The 23510-nt window shown below is 37.1% G+C and overlaps 1 protein-coding gene across 3 annotated transcripts in view; it reads left to right on the top strand.

Annotated features, from left to right (window-relative positions):
- Positions 1-14309: 14309 nt before the first annotated feature.
- The window catches only part of LOC121327113 (serine/threonine-protein phosphatase 2A regulatory subunit B'' subunit alpha-like), a 77265-nt gene continuing 68064 nt past the window's right edge, over positions 14310-23510 (top strand). For all 3 annotated transcript variants that reach the window (XM_041270913.1, XM_041270911.1, XM_041270912.1), the window contains exon 1: positions 14310-14598. The gene's annotated coding sequence lies outside the window, so the exon portion shown is untranslated. The remainder of the gene's footprint in view (positions 14599-23510) is intronic.

The following is a 23510-nucleotide window of genomic DNA, read 5'->3' as shown; positions in this document are numbered from 1 at the left end:
ATAAAACAAAAGTTGTCTTAATTGTTTAAATGCTTAGTGGGTAAATATCCAGTTTTGATCTTTTAATAAAAGGCATGTAACCAAATTGTACTTGTAATGCACTACAGTTGATGCTTATCTTGGTGAGAGCTGTCCATTACCAGCATGAAGTTTTAACACCTACTCTCGTGAAATGGAAATCATAATCGTCTCTGAAGATCGTTGTGATATTAAGCCATAATGTCCAACAAAACAAGCCTTTTGGACTGTATTGAAAGGGAATTTTTAAAACGCAATAAATTGAGTCACACAAGAAATGAATGGGTTACCTACATTAATGTGATGGAATGGAGGTTCACAGTTTTCTGGGAAGACTAGTCATGCAAGTGAAGCTGATTTACCCTTGAGGGGAGGCTAGAGGAGTCTAATATTAGCTTCTGAAGAAAAGGTTTCAACCCTGATGTAAGTAAATCGAAATAAAGATTTCTTCCAGATTGAGCAGAAACATTTTACAGAATAAAAAGCAAAAGGTCAGTGAAAAGATGATACATAAAATAGTCGTGTATCTTATAAACTGCTTTGTAATGGTATTCCACTGTGAAAGGCGCTATATAAAAAAATAAAGATTAAAAAAGAAAGCAAGGATATGGCTATTTATCTCTGGAATCAACTGTCCCTTTCTTTCAGTAGTCAAGAGTACAAGATGTTTCCTGCTCGAGACTGAGGAGCATTAAAACAGCCATCGTACCGGAGAAATTCTTCAGGAATCTAAAAATACTATATTAAAAATCCTGAAACAATCATGCAGCTATCCACTCAGAGAAACTTTGACATACTCTCCAGTGTGTAATCTGCTAAGATATTGTTGAAATCAAAAATGAAAAAGAAAGACTAAACACAATTAATGACCCACATTGTTGATAGATATATAGTTAACTCCAGTTAACACTAACACTAACTTTTTTTAAATGTTTTTTTTCTTTCAGTTCTTCCCAATACAGGAATATGACTCATCAACACAAAGTGCCCTCTCTGAAAATGACTTAATATAATGCATAATGAAAGCTCAAATACACAGAGTAGTACAGCCTTTTGTTTTTTTTCAATTCTGATTAAAAATGTTATATTTCCAGTTTATTAAGACCACAACTAAATGAAATAGACTCAAACTTTCTGTATTCCACAAATATGACACTCTCCTAATACTGAGAAACTGCTTCAGCTCTTTTCCTTCTGTAAAAAAGAATGAAGTCCTTGAAAGCTTTTGAGTCACATCACATCACAAATCATTTCTTCAAGCATATTCTGAAACCTTGTTTTTTGTACGACAGAGCATTTGTCTGACAGATAAAAATAGATGTATAGCTATACAGACAAAGCATGAAAAGCAGGGCATGACTGCACTGCTTCAACATTTTGCTTCTGTGTATGACCATTTACAACATTCATTGTAGTTTTATTATTGGTTTATTGAAATAAAATATTCTGTTAGCTGGATAATATATGTGGCTCATGTCCATTTTATGAACATACTATGATAATTCTATATTCTTTTTATATTTTTTGAATTAGTAAACTAAACTTGTATTAATAAATTATATATAATACAAATTATGTGTATATGTGCAGCTGTTTATGTTGTAAAATGTATAATCATATGAGCTAGACAAGATGGACTGATGATTTTGCATGGTTTAAAATAGGTTTCTGTTTTATTTCCTTTGTCAGTACATGCAAATGTATTACCCTTAAGTTGTATTGAATTTGATTTTATTTTAAAATATACTTTTCCTTTTCATAACCAAACATTCTCATGCTTTATGTGCCCTATTTCATGCCCTGCAGAGCTTTATTATAACCAGAAGTATGGTACTATGAACTTGTAAATAAAACTTTAATACTAACCATGTGCTGACCGGGATCAAGGAGTTTAGCAGGTGCAGGACACGGACAAAGAAGCACAAAATCCAAAAATCACTTATACATGTGCCATCATGTTTACAAATGTAGCTCCGAAACTTTATACCTGCCAACCTCCGGGGTATGCAAGGTAATCTGCACTGATAGTACTGGTAAACCATACCACTGGACAATACTGCCACTGAAGTACTGTAACAATGAGAGACAAGGTTTACAGAATGGGAAGCTTTCAATTAGGGTGTATTTAATAGCCGAAAATAAAATGAAAGCTTTTATTTTATAAATGATCCTTTTTATAAACGTAACATGCGGTCATGTGTCAATTAAAGCTTTGAGAACAGGGCCCATGAGCATATATATGTAATATTTGAAATGTCTTCATTTACCTAGTAAGAGATAATGCATGATTAATATTACAATCTGCATCTGCATGTCAGCGCTTTTAAAATAGACTGTAGGGCAAAAACTAAATCCAGAACAGTTAACTGTGGTCACAGTGCAATTTGTAACTGCACTGGTAAAAGGACAGCTGTATTCAAGAGCCTTTGATGTAGCATTTTTCACTAGGGAGAAAAACTGAATCCGGAAACAACAACAGACGCTTACATAGGAGAGCTTACTGACACAGTGCTGGGTGGTTATCCATGCTCAACATGCGAAACATTCCTTGAGAATGCTCAGTGATGCTTTTAGCATACAGCCCTCACCAGATGACAAAGATAGCACAGTATATGCGTATTGCATCTTATATGCGAGCACATCGCTTTGTTATTAATGCAGTGTGGAATGAATAAAGAGGTAGTCAAACTAAGTGAAATATGTGTGGACGTGAAGATTCGGTTATTTTCTTTCACAGACAATAAAACATTATATTTTATTTTATGGCTGCATTCCAAGAGAGCCAGTGATTGTTATGTGGGTGTTTTTTTTTTCCCCCTTCATCCACAGAGTAGGCAAAGAGCTTAAAAAGAAAGTGTGCCTTGGTGATTGTTGCTACCAGTTTCTAAACAAATCTATATTTACAATGGAAAAAAAATCTTCTGTTTCACAATTTCAGGGAACCTTTGTGTTTTCCAATGACAAGTAAAACAAATACAAGAAACACAATAGATTGTAAACAAGCTACGCTTGTTGCCACGATATAATTGAAATGTAGCCTACAACACAACTACTATAGTTCTGTGAGCTGATGTCAACAAAGCAAACATTTGATATGGTTCATGAACTTAAACTATTAGTTTAGAAGTGTATGTAGTGTTGTTCCCAAATTTATATTTGTACATGTTTTAACCCAAAGCCTAAAAAACTGCAACTTACTGTAGTATTTTGTTTTAAATGTCATAAAAACTGTTGGATTCTGCTGTATTTACTTATGTCAGCATTTACAATGGTTTCTATAGCTAATGCAGTATTACACAGTACTAACTGCATTTTCTGAAATACTGAAACAAATACAGCAGACTACTTTCACCTCCTGTTGCATAAAGTGTCTTACATATCATTTTCTAATAAGATTTTAAAAGGGTAAATTCATTCACTCTTTAAAAAAAATGCAAGTTAAGATTTTTGAATGAAGACGCACATTGTATTTTGTTCAGAAGGAGATAGCAGGTGTGGGATCAAAATCAGGAAGATATTCAGAAACTTAAAAACATCAGCCTATCTCATCCAATAATTTTTATAAACGATCGACATGAAGTGACGTTCGGTTCCATGGAGATCACCTGTCAGCACATCTGAAAGATACATGACTGAGGATTTACTGGGAATGGGGAAGTTGCAGTTTGATACATGACTGAGGATTTACTGGGATTGGGGAAGCTGCATTTTGATACATGACTGAGGATTTACTGGGATTGGGGAAGCTGCAGTTTGATACATGACTGAGGATTTACTGGGATTGGGGAAGCTGCAGTTTGATACATGACTGAGGATTTACTGGGACTGGGGAAGCTGCAGTTTGTTTTATGGAACTGTACGAATCATCACATTTGAAAAAAAAAAAAAAATCTAAACCTCCTCTTTCATAACAAATATCCCACTGTGAGGCTACGTTTCACAAAAAATGCAACTGACAACCAGTCTCTGTCTCCTATATGAGAATGTTTTGATTACCGTGTGCAGTATATAACAAACATCTTTGTGACAAGCACTGTTGCTGGTATAATCCCAAGGGATGAAACTGTACTATTACATTTCAATAGACTACCTTTGTTACATATCAATTTTCATATGCAGTATCCCATAAACATGTACTGCATAATACACTATTTACCCTTCTCCACTCATGATCCACTTGCTTGTCCCTATAGGATTGTATGAGCCACATAGGCATATCTCTGTTCCAGATTACAGCAGTAAAAGATTATTGATGACATTGGGAAGCTCTATAAATAGCCCATGAAACTAAACAAAAAACAAAAAAGTGGCGTATTTTGTTTCTTTATGTATTTTGTGTGCACTTTGATTATCCTCTTGTTGTATAGGCCTGGAAGGAGTTAACTGATAAAAATATTCAGTGCAATTTCTAGATTGTTCATGTGCTGAGTGGCTGTTTTTAAAAGGAATTCTATAATCTGTGTGGATTTAAAAAGCCTTGAAAGACAGCTGAGGTAAAAATTGCTCAAAGTGCTTTTTAGTGACGCTAATGCTCTCAGCTATTCCGGGTTGATAATAGAGAAGAAAAGATCAAAGCGTTCTAAAAATCCCAACCCAATACTCAATTATCATTTTCAAGACAGTACCAGTGAAGTATCTAAAAAGAGTGGGTTGGTGAAGATATTTAGTTGTATTTATACAATGATCTTCCTACCGCACTAAACTGGCTTAAGGGGATGTGAATTAATACAGTGATAACTGCAATGCCATTAGAGCCTAGGTGTAGTAATGAAATACATATTATAACTTTTAGGGTGATATGATATTTATTACAAGTGAGTTCTTCAAAACCACCTGGGACACGAGAACAGTACCTGAATGAGATCATGTTGCCTTAAAAAGGTTTGATCAATTAAGTAACCCACCTTATTCTAATAACATTGTTAAACGGTTTGGATCTATAGAATTATATACTTGTCTGACTGATGAGTCAAATTAGAATGGCAATGTCATGAACCTCCAGATAAACACCCAACACTAGTAATGTCACGGAGCTGCAGAATGCAAACATTTATTCATCTAAACATCAGTGGACTTTTCTATCTCTGTTATTACAATCATTATCAGGACCCTTCTTGGAGTCACATACACACACTGTTAGATGTCTGATTTTAATCTATTTAGCATAGAACAAGGAAGGGGAGATCAAAGTTATTAAACAAGATTCAGAAATATAATCCACAAATAGACTTTTTTTTTTTTTTTATCAATTTACCTTGGTTCTATGAACAGAAAAAATATAGTTTTAATATGTTGTTTAGCAATGGAAAAGTAATGACTGAATTCATCATTAATTTCATTTAATAAGAAAGACCATTACTTTTTTGTTCCTCTCCCTCATTAGCGCGCTGCACAATTCTCCAAAGGCCTACATTCTTTGATTACTTAAACTAGTGTTTTAATTAGGTTGTCCTGGAAGAATGTGAGAGTGCATTAACAAGAAATTCTTCATGGTTTGTTTTATTTTATTATATTCTTGGATTTTTCAGTTTAGAATGTTGAACATACATTTAACCCATTTTGTGTTTTTGTTTCGCATATGGGTTCCTTGATTGGACATGCATATAAAAAAAGTCAAGCGTGATGGGGGAAAACACAGTTGAGAATCAATTACAAGACTGCCCCTTGTTGGTGAGGTTGAAAGCTCTTAAACCATGAATGCAGATGAGCCTGGCTCTTTTAGAGTGTGGTTAACAGGCTTGCTTGTGCTGTGCAGGTCACCAGTTCACTCCCAACCTCCACCCTGTTACATTTGCATGAAAAATTATTTAAGGTGCTGTAGCTTTCTTTAGATTGCAACTGCAAATAATCATTGTGATCCATATCAGACCCCTCTATACATTACAATCATTGTAACACAGCAAACATCCCAACACACACATGGCTTTGATTGTATTACAGCTTTATTGTATAGGGAGGATGCTGACTGATATCTTTCCAGGGTTCATCTGTGTCTAGAATGAGACGTTTACTGCAGACTACCTGTCTGTCAACTGTGAAAGCTACCCGCAAATCCTTCTTAATTAGAAAAATGGAATTACCATGGGGGATGAAACCACAGTAAGCTGTTGGGTCTCTAATCTCCTGCTGGAAAAGCCCATGGGGAAATCAGCAAACAATAGAATAGCGCTCCCTTGCCACAGAGTCCAGGACACAAGAACTGAAAGAAGACTTGATTCTACCTTCTACTACATACCTAGCTGGTAATTCAAGTGATCCAAAGTGTTTGAAGTTGCCTGTTGAGTGCAAGGATACAGTCTGATCCAGAGAACATCTAATCACTGGTTGAATTGGGCAGGGCTGAACTCTGGTCAGCTCTAACAAAGGATGCAGTGAGTGAGTGCCAAAGCTAGGCTGACTTCCATGACTTCGACACGCTCCTCTGAATGCCAAGATTCAGACAGAATGAGGGTTGTTCCTTTTGACCTCTGACCTCTTTTTTCCCCAGCCCACACAATCCAATGGGTTTGTTTGGGAATCAACTTGAGCTTTTAATTTCCTGTTCCACTTAACATGAAACATCTATTAAAAATGGTGTTCCTGCAAATAAAAAATAATAGATATATAGGACAGCTACAAGACAGACTGCAATCCTTTTCAACCAACCAAAACCTTGTGCATGAACCTCACAAAGTTTTCTACTGATTTATGTCAAATTGAATCTGTTACAGTGGTTCAAATGGACCAGCGTGCAGTATTGGAAACAGAAGTGGTTTTATAAGGGGATGTGCTCTGAAGCCAGAATTATTTCTTTTGATCGTTTCTGAACACCACAAGCACATGATTTTGATTCCTTTTTTTCTGTTTTGGTCCTTTGTGTCTCTGTATTGTGAAACTCCAAGGGCACTTGTGTATCTATTGATGCATGAATATTAAGTTTGAATTTACAGGCACAGAAACAGGAAAATCATAATTATGAGAACATTGAAATAATATGTATTTTCTATTTTAATGTATCTATTTTTCTCTTCAATCGTGACCCTGTTACGGCCCAGCAATGAGGATATAATGGAGGCAGTCCTACGTAAGTATGCCACGCTTCACAGTTTTATGTATTTTGCTTCTGGTATAGTATAGTGGTAACTTTGAGTGACAGAGTAGTTCTAGAATGTTGTATGCACATTCAATTAAACTATACCACAAACACTGTTTTACTTTAGCGTTATTTTCCTTTTGAAAAAAAAAAAGCAACTGAAGATTACATTACTGAATTTAAACATACAGCTGTGTCTATGGTGATGATCAAGAGAACTGTAAAGCCTACAGCTCTTGAGTCATGTTTTCCTTATACAACTGTAAGGTTAAATAGCCACCTCAGATGCAACTGAATCCTAAGGTTACTGATGCCTGGCCTTGTTAGTATATTTAGTGATACGGTTCCTCGACGCTCATTAATGACTCATTCAGTCCTCTTAATCTACATTTCGCTCATTAAAGTTTGGGTTCAAAAGTGTGAGACCTCTTACTGTTCTCTGTCTATTCAATTTTTTGTTTAAATTTTCAGAAACAAATTTTGGGCTTAAGAATGCTACAAGCGGATCTTACATGCACCACAAAATACAAACAGATTCTATTTGACTTGAGTGTGCTCATTTATATTGTAGCCATGGTGAATCACATGCTTTACAAAAAATGATTTTACTGGAGAAATTATTCTAAATACATCCAGGTTTATAAAGAAACATTATTGGTACTGTATGTATCTTTCAATAACTATTTATAAATGGTATGGATATTGTTAGATCATTTTTCATTAGTATGAACGGTAACAAAAGCTTGTCCAGAAAATGTGAGAATTTCAGCTATTGGAATTTATTATTCATTTATGTTATGTATTTTACACCTACTTGAGTTATTCTGATGATATTATTTATAATATTCTGTTTCAACTCATAAGATGCAAATTGTTTGGGGAAAACAACTATTAGGCACAAGCAGAAATAAGATCTATTCTTAGGACCACATGATCTTTCCATCTGTTTTTCTACTGCTGTAACATAAGGATTTCCCCTAAATGGATCTGCCCAAATCTGCGTTGCTCCCAATAAAGATCCATATATCACTGAACTAATTGTACATCAATTCCTTTGTAATTACAGATTTTTTTTGGCAGCCTCTCGCTCTTGTTACTGTGATGTTGGCTCGACTTTATTTAGGACAGAATTCATACTTTAGCCAGACCTTGCTTCAGCTCCATGTGTGTGCAAAGACTGACCAACAAACTATTTCTATCTATCTATCTATCTATCTATCTATCTATCTATCTATCTATCTATCTGTCTATCTATCTATCTATCTATCCATCCATCCATCCATCCATCTATAGATCTATATCAACATATTTTGTATGCCCATGGGCGAAAACCAAGATGCAAACCTTTGTTAAAAGCAATAGACAAAAAAAAGTGATTGGAGAAGCCTGATGATTTCTTCAACCAAATTATATGGTCAGACCAATCCAAAATATAACTTTTTTGACAAGAAAGCAACAATATGTTTGGAGGAAGAGAGAAGAACTTAAAGAAAAGTTCCTCCTGCTCAGTGTTAAATATGGTGGAGGTTGTGTGATGATATGGGCTTGTTTTTCTTCCTCAGGCACTGGCAACCTTTGTATTGCAGAAGGATCAATGAATGCTGCAAAATATAGAGAAATTTTACACTCTCATTTGATACCCAGTGCTAGAAGGCTTATAGGATGTAAATTTGTATTCCAGCAGGATAATAACCCTAAGCAGTCTACAAAGGAATTTCTGAAAAAAAGGAAGACTACAATTACGGATTGGCCATCTCAGTCCCCAGACTTGAATCCCATCGAGATGTTGAGGATTGACATGAAGGCTGCTGTTTCAAAAAGGAAACCAAAGTCAATTGGTTTCTCAAAGCTGTCTGTGTTGAAGAATGGGCAGAAACATCTCTGGAAAGATGTCAGGATCTGGTTTCAAAATACAAAAAAAAAAACACTGCAAGCTGTAAAGGAAGCATAGAGGGTGCACACAAAATACTAATGTAAGGGTGGCCAAATATTTTTGTCAAGGTATGAAAGTTTTTGCATGTTGTTTTTCATTTTATGCATATTATGTAATAATTTGTTGTTTTATTATGAAGCTGAATCACTACTTTCATTTATATCTTTAAATTGAACAATTAGAAATTATAGAAATCACTTTCTTTGTGGTTTTTCAAATAATTTGTAACACCCAAATAGTTATATATGAAAACACATTAATTGGCTCCTTCATAGGCCTGATCCAAGCACACACCCTAAAAGTAGAAATGCTGCTTGATCAGAACAAAATTACCCACAAAGCCAACAGCCCAAGGAGAAGGTAAGCCAAAATATGCATGCCAAAATATGATAACTGCTTCACTACAAAACTATCTTTGAAATCATCACCCTCTTAAACGTATATAATTGGGGAAAAGGTGCTGTGTACCAGTAGCCTTCAATAACCTCAATGTCAAAATCATTATCCTTCATTAGCTCCAATCAAGCCCTGCAGCCACTGTCCGCTATACCTACGCCTTGTCGGCTGGGTTTGATTAGCAGCCTGAGAAGTGAAAAGAGAATTCTCTTGAGTAAATTGGGAGGAAGGTCTAAGGAAAAGAACATGCCATTAGCCCGACTCTCTTGGGTGTCTACAGCTCTGGGCTCTGGCATGTGTTCAGATGAGGCCCAAGATTCAAAAGCAAGGTTGAGAAGCACATTTGTTCTGAAGTGATAATTAGTGGTAACAACAGCAAGCTAATCTGCTCCTATTAATGTCTCGGTTTGTCTCACCATGTTTATGAGGGTAAAGCTGTCAGGCAGCTCAAACATTTTTATGTACAGTTGGTTCAATATTGTAACTTTCATTATTTCAGAGATTACATTGAAATGATTTAGTGTACAGGTGTCCATGATTTAGTTTGTCCAGTATGAAGCCTGGCCTTATTCCGTTGGCTGGCTCATATATGTGATCACTGGGAGACGATCATGCTGCATTAAAAACTATTCGCCCAGACTCAGAGTTTAACCCCGAAAGGGAAAACCTGCTGCTGAAACTAGACAAAAAATTTGGAGGCAACATTGTTCAAAATAAAAAGAAACAGGCCAGAATCCATCACTGTTTTTTTCCTGTTTAGAGCTGGTAGAAAAGAGTTTGTGTTTGTGCCACATTTTCCTTGGGGTTCAACATTTGACTGCATATTTTTTTGAACCCCTCATAACCCATACAATCATTAATTTTGAGATTAAACCACTTAGAAACAACTAAATGGAGTCAAATAAAATCCAATTTTATCAAATTTTCTTAATACCATCTCACACTACAGTGCAATAGCTCTGACCTGTGTTGGGTTTGTATATTCTACATAGAAGGGGAAGCATACTGTCTTTCAAAGAGCCGTTAGTCTCAGTCACGTTTTCAGTGAGCAGCAAGTGCTCCTCATGAAAACTTGAGCCAGAGTAACCACTAATTGGCATCCAGATGCATTGTTGCAGCTCAAAAATGGAAAAGCAAAGAGCGTGAAGAATGATGATCACACATTTTCTTCTGAATTTGATAAATCTCTGCTAGTAATGGCTCCCACGAGAGGTGATAAGCAACAGTAGCTTTAATGTAACGCTGTAAAGGGCAGCTTTGAAATGTGTCTCTGTCCCGCACAGGAAGGCAATGTACTACGATACCTTACCTACAATAGATTGAATCACTAAGGTTTGTTTTTCTTTTCACCTGAAATTCAGTTCACCACAGTGCTCAGCACTGATATCCCTTATAAAAGTTTACAACAGTATTTTTACATAGGACTTTTGCAGTTTTACCATGCTTTTCCTATTCCAGTGCATTTAGTATAGTTTACCCTGGTTTGTCATGTTTATTAATATGCTATACCATACCTGGCTATTCTTTAAAATGATTACCTATCTGTATGCTTTATCACGATTTAAAAATGCTTTATTACACTTTGCTATGTTTTTACTGAGGTAAAGCTCATAAAGAAGATTATTGCCTTCTTCAAGTGTCATTTCTGCTTCTTTGTGTTCTAATAATAAAAGCCCAAGGCTAATATGAAAATGATGTCAGCAGGAAGCTTTTTCAGAAATGCCATTACATTCAAAATCTGAAGGACAGCTGCCCGCAAAACATTTTCTATTCCTGCTCCCATTGATTGACTGATTAGTCACCACTGTGACAGTGTAGCTATAACCCATGATGACGTAACACTGGCGGATACGTGCACAGCTAGTGCAGTAGCCTTTGAATCTTCATACAGGGTTTAGCCTTGAAATGCAATGGCTTGGGAGGGAGAGACGTACAGACGAAGACTGAAACTCAATGGCTTGTGAGGGGGGAGGTGTACACAGACAGAGACTGTGGAGGAAATTGCAATGCCCATTTTTTAAATTATATGCTACAGTGATTCTTTGTTCACATTTATAGCGTGACATGTAAATAACATACATTAGCAGCACGCTCTTTTCGATAAAGCTGTTGTGGTAACACCCTCTTTGTTTCTAGCCTAGTTGATTTGTATTCAATATTGGGCTGGCTGGCTTCTCAGAGCAGTGAGATGATATGTTAATATATTAATTGAACAGGAATTGTATAATCTTTTTTTAGTTGCTTCTGGGTTGACTTTTTTTTTTTTTTTTTTTTAGAGAATCAAATTAGCGTTTTTTTCACTTCAGTGATATTTCTGTGTTAATGCAGATTGATTTAAACTGATTTGCCTTCTTGGCTTGTAACCAATTTACAACACTTCCTGTCAGTTTCATGCTTGCTAAAAAAATGTGTGGATTTACATCTGTGTTAATCCCTCAGCTATTTCTGTTCTTGTGAAAGCTCAGAACAGCAGAAAGACCAAGAACAAGAAACATAACGTTACTAATATAGATTTTTCTTTTTCTGACAGGTGTTATTACATTTGTTCATTTTTTTTAATGTATGGATTGGCACATATTGGATTATTTTTAGTTATTGGATGTTATTTTTATTTTTTTGCAGTGTACTTATGAAGGGTTGTTCAAGTGGTGGTATGAATGCCATCGGTTTTTTTTATAAGATGCATTATGCCCTCACACAAATGCATTATAGGTTTCAGCTTCCACCAAAAACTCCTGTGTATGATTTATAAATACAATCTCAAATTCCATTTAAATAGCCCATGAGATACTTCACATTCTAAAACACTCAAAGGGGAGTTGCTCTATTAGTTCCTCAGAGCTGAAATGACCTCAATACCATTGCTAAGAAATGGGGAAGATTTCTGAACACATGATAGAGCATTGGTCAATGCACTGTATTAATCAGTGGCATTAGCTATTTAAAAAAGAAAAAAATAATAATACACTGTAGCTGAATCATGCAAAATTGGCCATTCATATTTCACACATTAAGGAAAGTTTGACTAGAAAGTGAACTGACATGAAAGATAAATATTCAGAAGCATTTTGTTAATTGTTAATTTTGACAGTAGCAAGGCAGCTGGTGGATCTCCATGGCAGATATTATACCAGTCTATGTCAGTGTATTAGAGAGCACTTGTGTGGAACATGGGGCCACTTGTCCATTACACTTGATTGCTTTGTTCCCTTTAATCTCCTACAGTGACCCTTGACATCAGAGGTTGAAAATCGATTATTTATGATCTCCCTTTTCTGCATGTCCCTGGACGGCATCTCCAGGGAGTACAGGCTGTACAACAGACAGAGCACATGGCCTGCTGCAGTACTGGTCATTATCTACAAAGCACTTACAGTACAGCAAGTCTGCTTGATACTTACAGTGACCCCTGCTGGCAATGGTTTGAACTGGCACTGGTTGCAACAGATAGTACCATTTTGAGTGTTTTTAGTAGGTGTACATTTTCACTGTTACTTCTTGAAGTTTTTGTACAGCAATATACATGTGGATTTTTCTTCACACACCTGAAACATGAAACGAACGGTCTTTAATGATGCTCACCCTCCCGTGTTCAAAATAATGCAGTCCATTAAAGTTAGAAGAAGCATTTCCTGTATCTGGTGTCCACAGAACCAAAGCCATGTTTGATTGACTTCCTCTTTTTCCTGCTACAGGTTAAAAGGTTGCAATTTACTATCGGTTAATCTATGGCATCAGATCTTGATCCAGTCAATACAACATACATCTGAAAATGGAGACGTAGTTCCTACACTGGATAGAGAAAAAACACTTGTTAATATGACAAAGCTAACCCAAATAAATGGCACCCTCAGGCACCCTCAAGTTGTTTGTTTCTCATTTGGTAACATTAATATGATTTGTTCTTTGTTAAAATTTAAAGACTGTAATAAATGCTTTGAAAATATGACTCATAACAATTACATAGAAAGTACTGGGTGAAACTCTCTGACTTCTTGTTTTTAGCAGCCTCCTATTTACCAAATCACCTGACGTGAATGTTGTGAACAGAGATTCCAAGTGTTTTTTGGACTTGAGCAAGCCCTTTGATCAATCTATTGAGCAAAGCCTTTATCTAGTGTGACAATTGCATTGCATGTTTGTGAATATATATATATATATATATATATATATATATATATATATATATATATATATATATATATATATATATATATATTCATTTTATAAACAGCTGCAAAGCTGGCAACAAATTTACTAATGCATTTTTCCCTTGCTAAAGTGTTATTTGAACAATGTTTTTTTTCCTACTGATTCCCCTCCTTGTCATTTTATGTTTTCTTTCAATGTATTAAACCAAAATGACACACTCTGCTTTATACTGCCCTCCTTAAACACCAGCTAATTTTAAAACATGTATCAAGTAACGCAGTGAAGCATTCCTGTAAGATTTCAAGTAGAAAGAATAACCTGGTAGAAACGGGGTGGGGTTTTTGTCAGGTCGCCAATACTAGGTAATTTGTAAGGTCCTCAAGGTTGAATTGACTCACAGGTTACACTTCAGTTTTTCATGTGACTGCTTTCAAAGTTGCACCAAACTACAATAATAAAATAAATACATACATTTTCAATCAGGTATTACATTTTTTTTTAAACTTATTTTTCTATTTCTTTCTTTTTTTTAATTAATTTTAATAAACATATTTAGTTACCTGTATATCAATACTTTTATTTTGTAATTTTTTTTTTCAGGTGTATTGTCGGTATTATATAATTAATGTAAAAATGCTTTAATCCACGTATTAACTTACAAAATCAATTTAGCGTACATCATCAATATGTAAAAGTATCAGATTGACTGCAAATTGCCGTGTTACAAACTCCAACGTGTTGTAAATGTGGCGTCACTAAAAAATTCCGCCCACAAACTGTCTGACACGAACTCCCCCTCAGGCCCTTGTGAACGCTAGTTTGTCTATGAGCTGTACCGCGGCGTGCACGATCTGTTCGGAACTCTCGCAACGCAAGCCATCTCTTCACTAGCACTGCGGCTATTGCTTCTAAAACAGTAAACCACTTTGAGCGCTTTCTTGTTGCGACTGCGTTGCAAAGGGACGATTTCAGTTATGGATTTGCTTCATCAACAGAGAACCCACAGCGTGACTTGATACTGAAAATGGTACGTGTGAGCTTATTTTTGTAATATGAGTATGAGTTTTCCCACTTAGTATTTGCTGTAGCTAGATTTCTCTCTCTCTCTCTCTCTCTCTCTCTCTCTCTCTCTCTCTCTCTCTCTCTCTCTCTCTCTCTCTCTCTCTCTCTCTCTCTCTCTCTCGTCCAAATGAAGTATAGTAACAGAGTTGAGTGCATTAAATCCATGAAAATTCCCAGGAAACCCTATGCAAAATTAAACGACCCAGAAGTAATGTTTAGTAAGAAAAAAAGGCCGAGTACCATTGTGCCATGCACTTGTTCGGGAGCATTGACTAAATTAAGTGAGTTTTAGGATTTGTCAGCACCTAACATAACAGCGCTGCACTCAATTACTGATTCAGGAGCCCTCAACGAGTTTGTTTGATTGGAGCACAAAAACTAAGGTGCCCTGTTAAATTGGAATGCTGTGTTTTCCAACGTTCTAACATGCCAAAATGTTTTGTACAGTATGTGGATACGTCAGAGTCAGGGCTGCACAGTCTAGTATCGCTCCTCAAAACACGTTTGCAAGGCTTACTTTACCGTACCGTTGGTGTCAATGAATCTGCATTTGTTCTAGCAGTAGCAAAAGACTGTTTCTGGTCAAATCGTGTGCTGTTCTGTAATTTTCCAAAGTTCTGATTGTGTATGGGAGAATCGAGAGTCATTGAGACACAGGGTGTCCGTCAATCTCAATCGTACCTTACCATCGATTTTGTTCCCAACGACTATGATGCTAAAGAATGTTGCTAATACAGCACGTTAAATGACACTTGAAGACAACACATTTAACAGCAAAACCATTGTGCTTTACAGATGGCTATTTATAACATCCCCAAGGGCCAAGTGTAACAGTAACTGATGTTGGAGTTTCAGTGTTTTGCTCATAACACAAATGTTTAATTTAGTACCATTATTCTTTATGACCCTGCAAATAAGCGGTCGCAAGAGCAAGATGATTGCTATTACTGATGTAGTTTCCACAAACCAGCTGTGCATATGATTTGCAATGTGTAGCATTGCTATTCTAAAATAGTCAGTAGCTACAGTATAACAGGCTTAATAGAGTGCTGTGTGAATGTGGATGTTGGCTAAACCTGGCTGTCTGTATGCAATTTGAGTTCAGTGCTAATTTAAGCAGTCATTTAAAGACTAAGGAATGATAAAGTGAAAAGGGCAGAAACTAAACATTTAGCTATAGGAGGTGGTGTATTTTTAATTTTTTTAAAAAATACTGACAGTTATATTATAAAAGAGAGGTGTAATGTATTCACAGTAATTTTATCAGTGGGATACTGGCTTGTTCCCACTCTGTCTCGTGCATCCTGATATAGAGCTATTCATGGGTGATCAGCAGTATTTCTCCCAAGTGGAACAAACGTGGCATCCTGCTGCTAATGAATGTGTGCGCTCTTTCTAAAGCGGAGCGCCGGAACATCATCATATGTTCCCTGTTTGTTCCCATCAACAGATGCTACACAGTGCAGTCGCTTCCCCTGCAATTTACCATAAAACCTGTTTTCTCTGTTTATTCAGGGTTGTTTTTCAAACTAATCAGCCATGTACTGCATTGATTGATGACTTTTTATAATTCAGAGTCCCGCTTTATTTTAGGTTTTTTTTTTTTTTTTTTTTTTTTTTTACTAGCCTGCTTTGAACTGGAGATTATACGCACAGACTAGGAACCCTGTTTTGCGGTTGAGAATTGTGCAGTAAAAATGTGGTTCTAGTAGCTTTGCGTATTTGAGAAACAAATCTATCAGCAAAATCTTATGTCACTTTTTTTCAGTATTCTTTTATGATATTTGGTTGGATGTGATATTTTATCATACAAGGTTATTTATATGTTTTTAACAATGTATACAGCACGCTGGAATGCTTAACATGGGGGGGGGGGGTATCATTTTGATGTTGATATGTAAGCAATAATGTGTGCAAGTAGCTCTGAATATTTAACGCTCACAAGCAGATCTCATTTATCTTGTCAGGATTTTCCCAATGTATTCAAAGGGTGTGATTTCTTATTTCTGGGTGTTTGTCTTTGGCTGGATACTATGCAGGTCCTCGGTGATGAATATCTATCTGCCACCACCCACTTGTGATCAGTGTGGTTAGTCTGTAATAATGGGATTTCAATAGGTTTCTGTTCTAGAGGTTAACAACTAATCCTGCTTGCATGATCAAAATCTTCACTTATTAGAAGCGAAGCCTTTCCATAAGGTGTGGGACTTAGTCTTCAAGTGCAGTGTCAATAAACCAGTGTTTAAATCACCATGCCACTCAGGGCCTTAAACACTGATTAGTGCCCGTTTTAATTCACAAAGATAACTCCAGGCTTGCAATTACTACGAGTTAGATTACAGTGCTCAGTCGCTCCAGCACTGCATCCCTCACAATGCGTTTGTATTAAATGTTCATATACGCTGTGCAGTGGAAAAATAAAGAAACCAATCTCCATGCCAACCAAACGGGACCCTTACTTGAAAACACAATGGTGTGGTTTCAGTACCATGTTCATAGGCGTGTTAATGATCCGAGAGCTGGTTCAATGTAATTGCCCTTTTTGTTTTGACTGTGAGACATATACAGAGCAGTGAAAATGAAAATTGCTAAGCTAACATATAGGCCTGGGGTTTAGGGTTGTCTTTTTAAAGGCAAGCAGTTTGATTGACTGACTGCCATGGATCCCTTTCTAAGGCCTTGGGGATAAGTATAGGAGGTTGAGTAGTTCCCATTACAGGTATGTATTTATTTATGTATGTATGTACACCACATCTCTCACATATTCACATCCACCATGGTGATGCAAAATTGCTTCATGCCAGATTTGGGAAATGTGCTGTCCCCATGTCTCTGAAGTGTATCATTGAATTTCGTCAAATAATTTATTGCATAAAAAAATACAAAATCTCGATTTTGGAGCCACTCCTAACTCATCAGAACTAATGTGGGCATCATCTAAAAGGAGAATAAATAGGTTTCAATAGTAAAAACCAGACAATCCAGGTCAGGTGCCGTTGGGTAGTAATTGTTGTTGCCATGGAAGCCTCATATTTGAAGCACAAACTAATAGGCACTGCTCAGGTTAAAATGTGCCCTTAATGTGTGAGATGATGCATTCTGCAATGACTAGCACAACTACCTATTGCAATTGTATATATGTATTTATTTCACATTAAATCCAATTTATATTGTATTTTACTGTTGATAGGCAAGTGGTTGCAGTGGGAATTTGAGTTCAGGATGTAGGAACTGACCTTTATTATTACTATGTGGTCCTGACAAGCCAGGACTGTTCTAGGACATGTACAAATCAGCGCAATTTTATTTGTATTTTGTTTCCCTCGCCCAACAATTAGTCCAACTCATACAGAAGAAGAGGTTTTGTGGGAGAATAGCAAAAGCTACCCTGAGTTCAGTAACAGCATTCTCAGAAAGAGAAATCTTTTTGCTGCAAACCTTCCCTGAGGCTATGGTAAAATGAACTTGTGCTGATGGGGCCTCATTTTTGCTTTTCTGTAAAATCAGAGGTAACCACGTACCATATTGTTGTTGAAGCTGACACCCTGGGATCCTTCAAGAAGCTGCTTGATGAGTTTCTGGGATCAATAAGCTACTAACAACCAAACAAGCAAGATGAGCCAAATGGCCTTCTCTCGTTTGTAAACTTTCTTATGTTCTTATATATTCTTCTGCAGATTTTGAATTTTCCTACAAAGCTTTGTGGTCACTTGGGTCATATGCCATTAATGCTCTAGCTTGACCTTTAAGAATAATTATCCCTGTGCATTGGCTATAATATATATTTAATTAAACTTTGCAAATATTTATAACTTAAAGAAAAAAAAAATATTGTCCAGGGAAAAAGAATATGGTGACTCACATTTTTTTGGCTCCTTTAAAAGTATAAATATATGTAGTAACATGCTGAAAAAGCGCTTTTTTCGAATACCCAGAGAGCGTTTAAATCACCTGAGGGCATTCTTCTCATATGCATTGATTATGCACTGTTACTGCTTTGAATGTAAGATGTGTGAACATTCCTTGATGGCAACCTCACACAACTCAGAATCAATGATAGTCTCTCACATTTACAGCAGCCTAATTCATGATGTCACTGATGTGACCATGGTCATCTTTGAATGTAATTTCAGAAAATGTTTTATGTAAGGTGGTTCTGAATTCCATTAAAAGGTTTGTGTAAATGTAATCATTTTGCTAGGATACCGGTGGCTTTTCCTGTGTCATTTCACTAGTTTTAGTAATTCACAGAGTTTGCAGTAAATTGTACATGTGTACTGTATAAGGGACCTTCTGTACTTCACTACTCTCGATATTTGACATGTTTTCAATGTGCTCAGATATTGGCAATGGGTATGAAGGAAAAAAAGAGTTCCTTCTGATTCTGTAAAGCATCCCAAACTTCTGGCTTTAGACTGGTCTGTGTTGGAGAGGTTCCCAGTGTCTGTGGTGGCAGTTTGCGTGATACAGAGAGGGCAGGGGTGTGGGAGCAGATGAGAGAATGATGCTCCTCTGCTGAAGCGCCATCCCCCAAGTCTTGTGCTAATCAGGGCTTTTCTCTTGAAGGAAATTATCTCAATTAGAAAAATCCCTTCAAAGCTGTGTGTCTTTGGACCTCAAAGCCATCTAATTTATATTTCTGGAAGCATGTTAGATAGACAGCTAAGAGACTTCATGATCCTCCTGGGAGGTCAAAAGTATTCAGGAGCCAGTGGGATACAGATGCAGTGTAATGCTGTCCCACAGCCAGTGAGCAGGACAGCCGTCCGTTTTCAAATCTCTGTGTTAACTAGGCTTGTTTAAAGGCCAGGTATCTATGCTCTTGTACTTCATATGTATTCCTGCCATAACTAAAATACATTGTCTTGAAACTTTTCTGTCTACTTTCATCCACTTGAAGCGCAGCTTACATTTTAATATAAGCAAAACAAAGCACATGCACCTTTCAATCCCTGCTGTCCACTTCCAGAACAGAGAATTAATACTGCAACTGTTCTTTTATTTTGTGCTGTAGCTCCTTAGTGACTTCTCCTGGAAAAGCCGGGGCTGGAATGGATGCAGTCTCCCATCGAGATCAGAGTTGGTCCCATAGCCCGTTGGTTCCATAGCCCATTGGTCCCATAGTTTCAGTGTCAAAACTGGAGCCTGTAGAACTTTGGCATGCTGCTTGCTTAGCTCCAGAGCGTCATGGAAACAGATTGAGAACTTGCAGCCTCTTCCGTGGCCTGTACTTTGAAGTACTGACTGCACTGCTGCCCTGCCAATCCGCAGGACAGCAGTTCGTCTTCGTCTCTCCTGAGTCAATGCGGGCGTTACAAATTGGGCATTTCAAAATGGAGGAAAATGGGGTAATATACAATTGGCGATTTCCAAATAAAAAAATAAAAAAATAAATCTTAATCCTGACAGCAAGAGCAAAATCTACATATAAATGGGAATACTGATGGAATATACTGGGTCTAATGTTAGCTGGTAAGCCAGTATTCCTACACACCTCAACTATCACATGGGTTGCTGACAGGCTGTTGACCCCCCCTCCCCCCTCCCCTCTTATAGCTCTGGACGCTGTGCCCTGATATATTTTTTTAATTCAGTTGCAAGTCTGTTCTTCAAAGAGTGAGGGTGTCTTTTATTTAGTAGTTTGGAGACAGGTCCCCCAACTCCAAACCTGAAGTTTAAGTACCAATCCTGCACAGTGATTTAAAACACTGCAGGCAGGCATACTGAAATCTTGTGTATTTGCGAGCATTTCTGAGTGTAAAAGGTAAAAGCTTTGTGCTAGTGTCCTGACATATGTTTTTGTAGGTTATGACCTACAACACATGTGACTATACTGTATGTACAGCTGTTTGAGGCACATGATGAATAAAAATAGCCAATTGAGTGGTTTGGTTTGTGCTTTGGGACTTATTTACAGACCGTGAAAATGGCTGATGACTTCAGCAGTAACTCTCTGAAGGCGGTTCCCAGTCCACTTAGCCATGTATGCTTTGAATTTGCAAACCTTTATTATCCTGTAGATCATTCAGATTGCATTTGGGTATAAAACAGTAAACTGTTCATCCTACTGTGCACTTCTGTACAAATATTTAGATTAATGTAGTCTGAGATGAGGACCCTTCATATGTGTATACACTGCCTGGTATGTGAGAGTGAATAAATACACTTCTTTAATGTTTCAATCCAAACCACTTCAGCCCAATCAAGCAAACCATAAGCAGACTCTTCACTAAGTTGTGCCTCAATATAAGCAATGTACAGAAATGTAAAAGCTGAGACTGTACAACCATCTAGAACTGCATTTGAGAAGTACTATACAAAGATAACATGGTGCTTGATCTTCTAGATTGTTACAAATCTCAAGTCCATTCTGTGTAATACATCAAAACATCTAAGAGTTGTTTTGTTAATGTCATGCAGGTGATATCTCCGTAAGTAAAAATAGTTCATGAAAGTGGACGTCAGTTGGAGCAGGAGGAGTATTTTTGTTCAGATGTCATCTCCCAGCTTTAACTTCATGACTGATTTATTTTTTGCTTTCTGCCTACTACCTCCAACAAATCTCAAAACTGCAAGAACTAAACACCAAGCAACACCATTTAAAAATCATCTTACATGATCTGAATGCTAAAATGAATCATTCATCTTTTGCATTTCAGTGGCAAGTGCCCTTCTACTGAAATGGACCAGCCAAGTTGGGTAACGGCTTGTAGCCAAGTTTAATGGAAAGAGATACAGTGGCTAGAGAGAGAGAGAGAGCGTTCCACAATCTCCTGGCTGTGCCAAACAAAGGAATGCTGATGCAGTTACCAAAGTAGCATTGTGAATCCAGGCTGCCTTTAAGCATCAACCACTGTAATGGAACAAAGTGAAAACTAGCCCTTGAAAAAAACAGATGAAAGGTAGTTGACTGGAAACTGAAATGCTTGGTTTTTCCAGAGAACAGTGGTAATTTTGAGTCTCCGCACAGCGCTGGGGTTAAGCCTCAAAGCCTAGAGGTCATGCTCTCTTTAGGGGTGGAAAAGTTTAGAGTCCCGGCCCATCCAAACCTTGGTCATTTGAGACTGCCTGCAATAGTGGAATTATGTGGTAGTGCAGTTTGATAGAAGAGCTCTGAAGTTGAGACAAAAACTGCTTGCTTGTGATCTGAAGCCATGCCCTCAGAGGAGAATGGATAGTGCATGAAATCATTATACTACACAGACCTCCTCATAGATCTCACCAAACTGGTCTGTCTATGGCAAATTGTCAGACACCCAGGGAGTCGCTCTTTCAGTTGGGACTCTGCCTGAGGTGAGATAAAGCACAGACGTGTGCTGTAATACGCAGTTTGATACGGAAGAAAGAAAAAAAAAAACTAATTCCCCAAAGGCAGCACACTCCCACTCCCTTAAGCACTGTGACAGTGTTTGTGCTAAACAATCCATCTGTACAGAACTTTTGCGTGGTTCCATTTTTAGTGAATACTATACAGACAAGGCTTGCCTGCATGAGTGTTTGAGGACTGGGTTAGTCCACAAGATAAGGTCGCCTTTCATTGGGCACTGTCAAACTAGGTCCCCATTTTGTCACACTTTAACTCCAAGACTTGATGTCAGCAATAACTGCAGATCAAAACATGTTTAATACAAGGCATACGATGTTAGTTTAAGGATAAGGAATGTTGAGACATTATAAAACAGTTCCTCAAAGTTCCGGGCCAGGTTTTTCAAACTTGGTAACTTTCGGTAACTCTTGATTTATTAAGTTTGTGAAATTTAAAAAGCAAATCACATTTTCTTACGTCTATTTAACAGGATTTAACTGAGCAAAACTGACCATTCATTTAAACTGAAATGCAAAAGCAAGGAGATGTATACTTCTGAAATTGATATGAGTAAATGAATTCAAAATGCACTTACTCACTTAAGTTTAAAAAATCAATCACCTTCTTAGTTTTACAGATGCTATAGTACACATACACTATAGTATACTGTAGTATAGATATTCAACTAAAAAGTACACAGCTAAAGTACACAGTGCTGGACTAGGTGACAATGATGGGTCACCTGACTACTAAGTGCTCTTGTCTTTTATCTGCCCAATCAAGGTCAAGTCTAGTGCATGCAAAGATGGCCAGTCACTTCTGTCACAGCGCCATCAAATTCTAATGCCCTTTAGACATGTTATTATAATTAGTCAACAACATCAAACATATTGAAAGCTTGGGGTAGTAAGGGCAGCAAGTCCTGAGACAGTGACATATTGCACTGCATGAAATCAAGCGTAATTGCTAAAGTAGTCAGGAAAACCATTAATAGCAGCACCTGCCTGCAGTGCCATTACGAATAGCAGCAGCAGCAGCACCAGTTTGCTGCAGTGCATCAAAAAAAATAAAAAATAAGTCTTGATCTTCAGGTCCTCTGCCAATATTTATTTTAGCTGAAGAACTGAATGATCTTCTTTCATTTCCTTTTTCTATTGTTTCTACTTGTATCTATTACTCATATAGTAGCCTCCTTGTTCTCCGAGAAACTCTCTTTTAAGTAGACAATCTATTACAATAGTCTGTTGCATGTGTCTGTACAGGTGAGGCTGCGTGGACCTGGTGTACTTTTGCGTCAACAAGGCATCACCCCCCATACAATTAACTGGACTTAGAATTATCTGGAACTTTAACCCCTTTGATGCAGGAAATATTAAAAATAGCTGAAAAGTTGTTGTTTTTTTTTTCATTGTTTTATATGGGGAAACAAATTGCATCCTCTTCTGATGTCGTCATGCATTTGTGGCTTTCCATATGTCCCCATAAAAGAGTGTTTTTTTTTGTTTTGTTTTTTTAAATCTGTCCCCATATGAGGTTGCCTTGCATGAAAGGGTTAAATTAGTTATATTTAT

The sequence above is a fragment of the Polyodon spathula genome, chromosome 14 (genome assembly GCF_017654505.1).
Source record: "Polyodon spathula isolate WHYD16114869_AA chromosome 14, ASM1765450v1, whole genome shotgun sequence".
Lineage (NCBI taxonomy): Eukaryota > Metazoa > Chordata > Actinopteri > Acipenseriformes > Polyodontidae > Polyodon > Polyodon spathula.
Note: the sequence above shows the minus strand (reverse complement) of the source record. Positions and strands in the feature narration are given on the sequence as shown.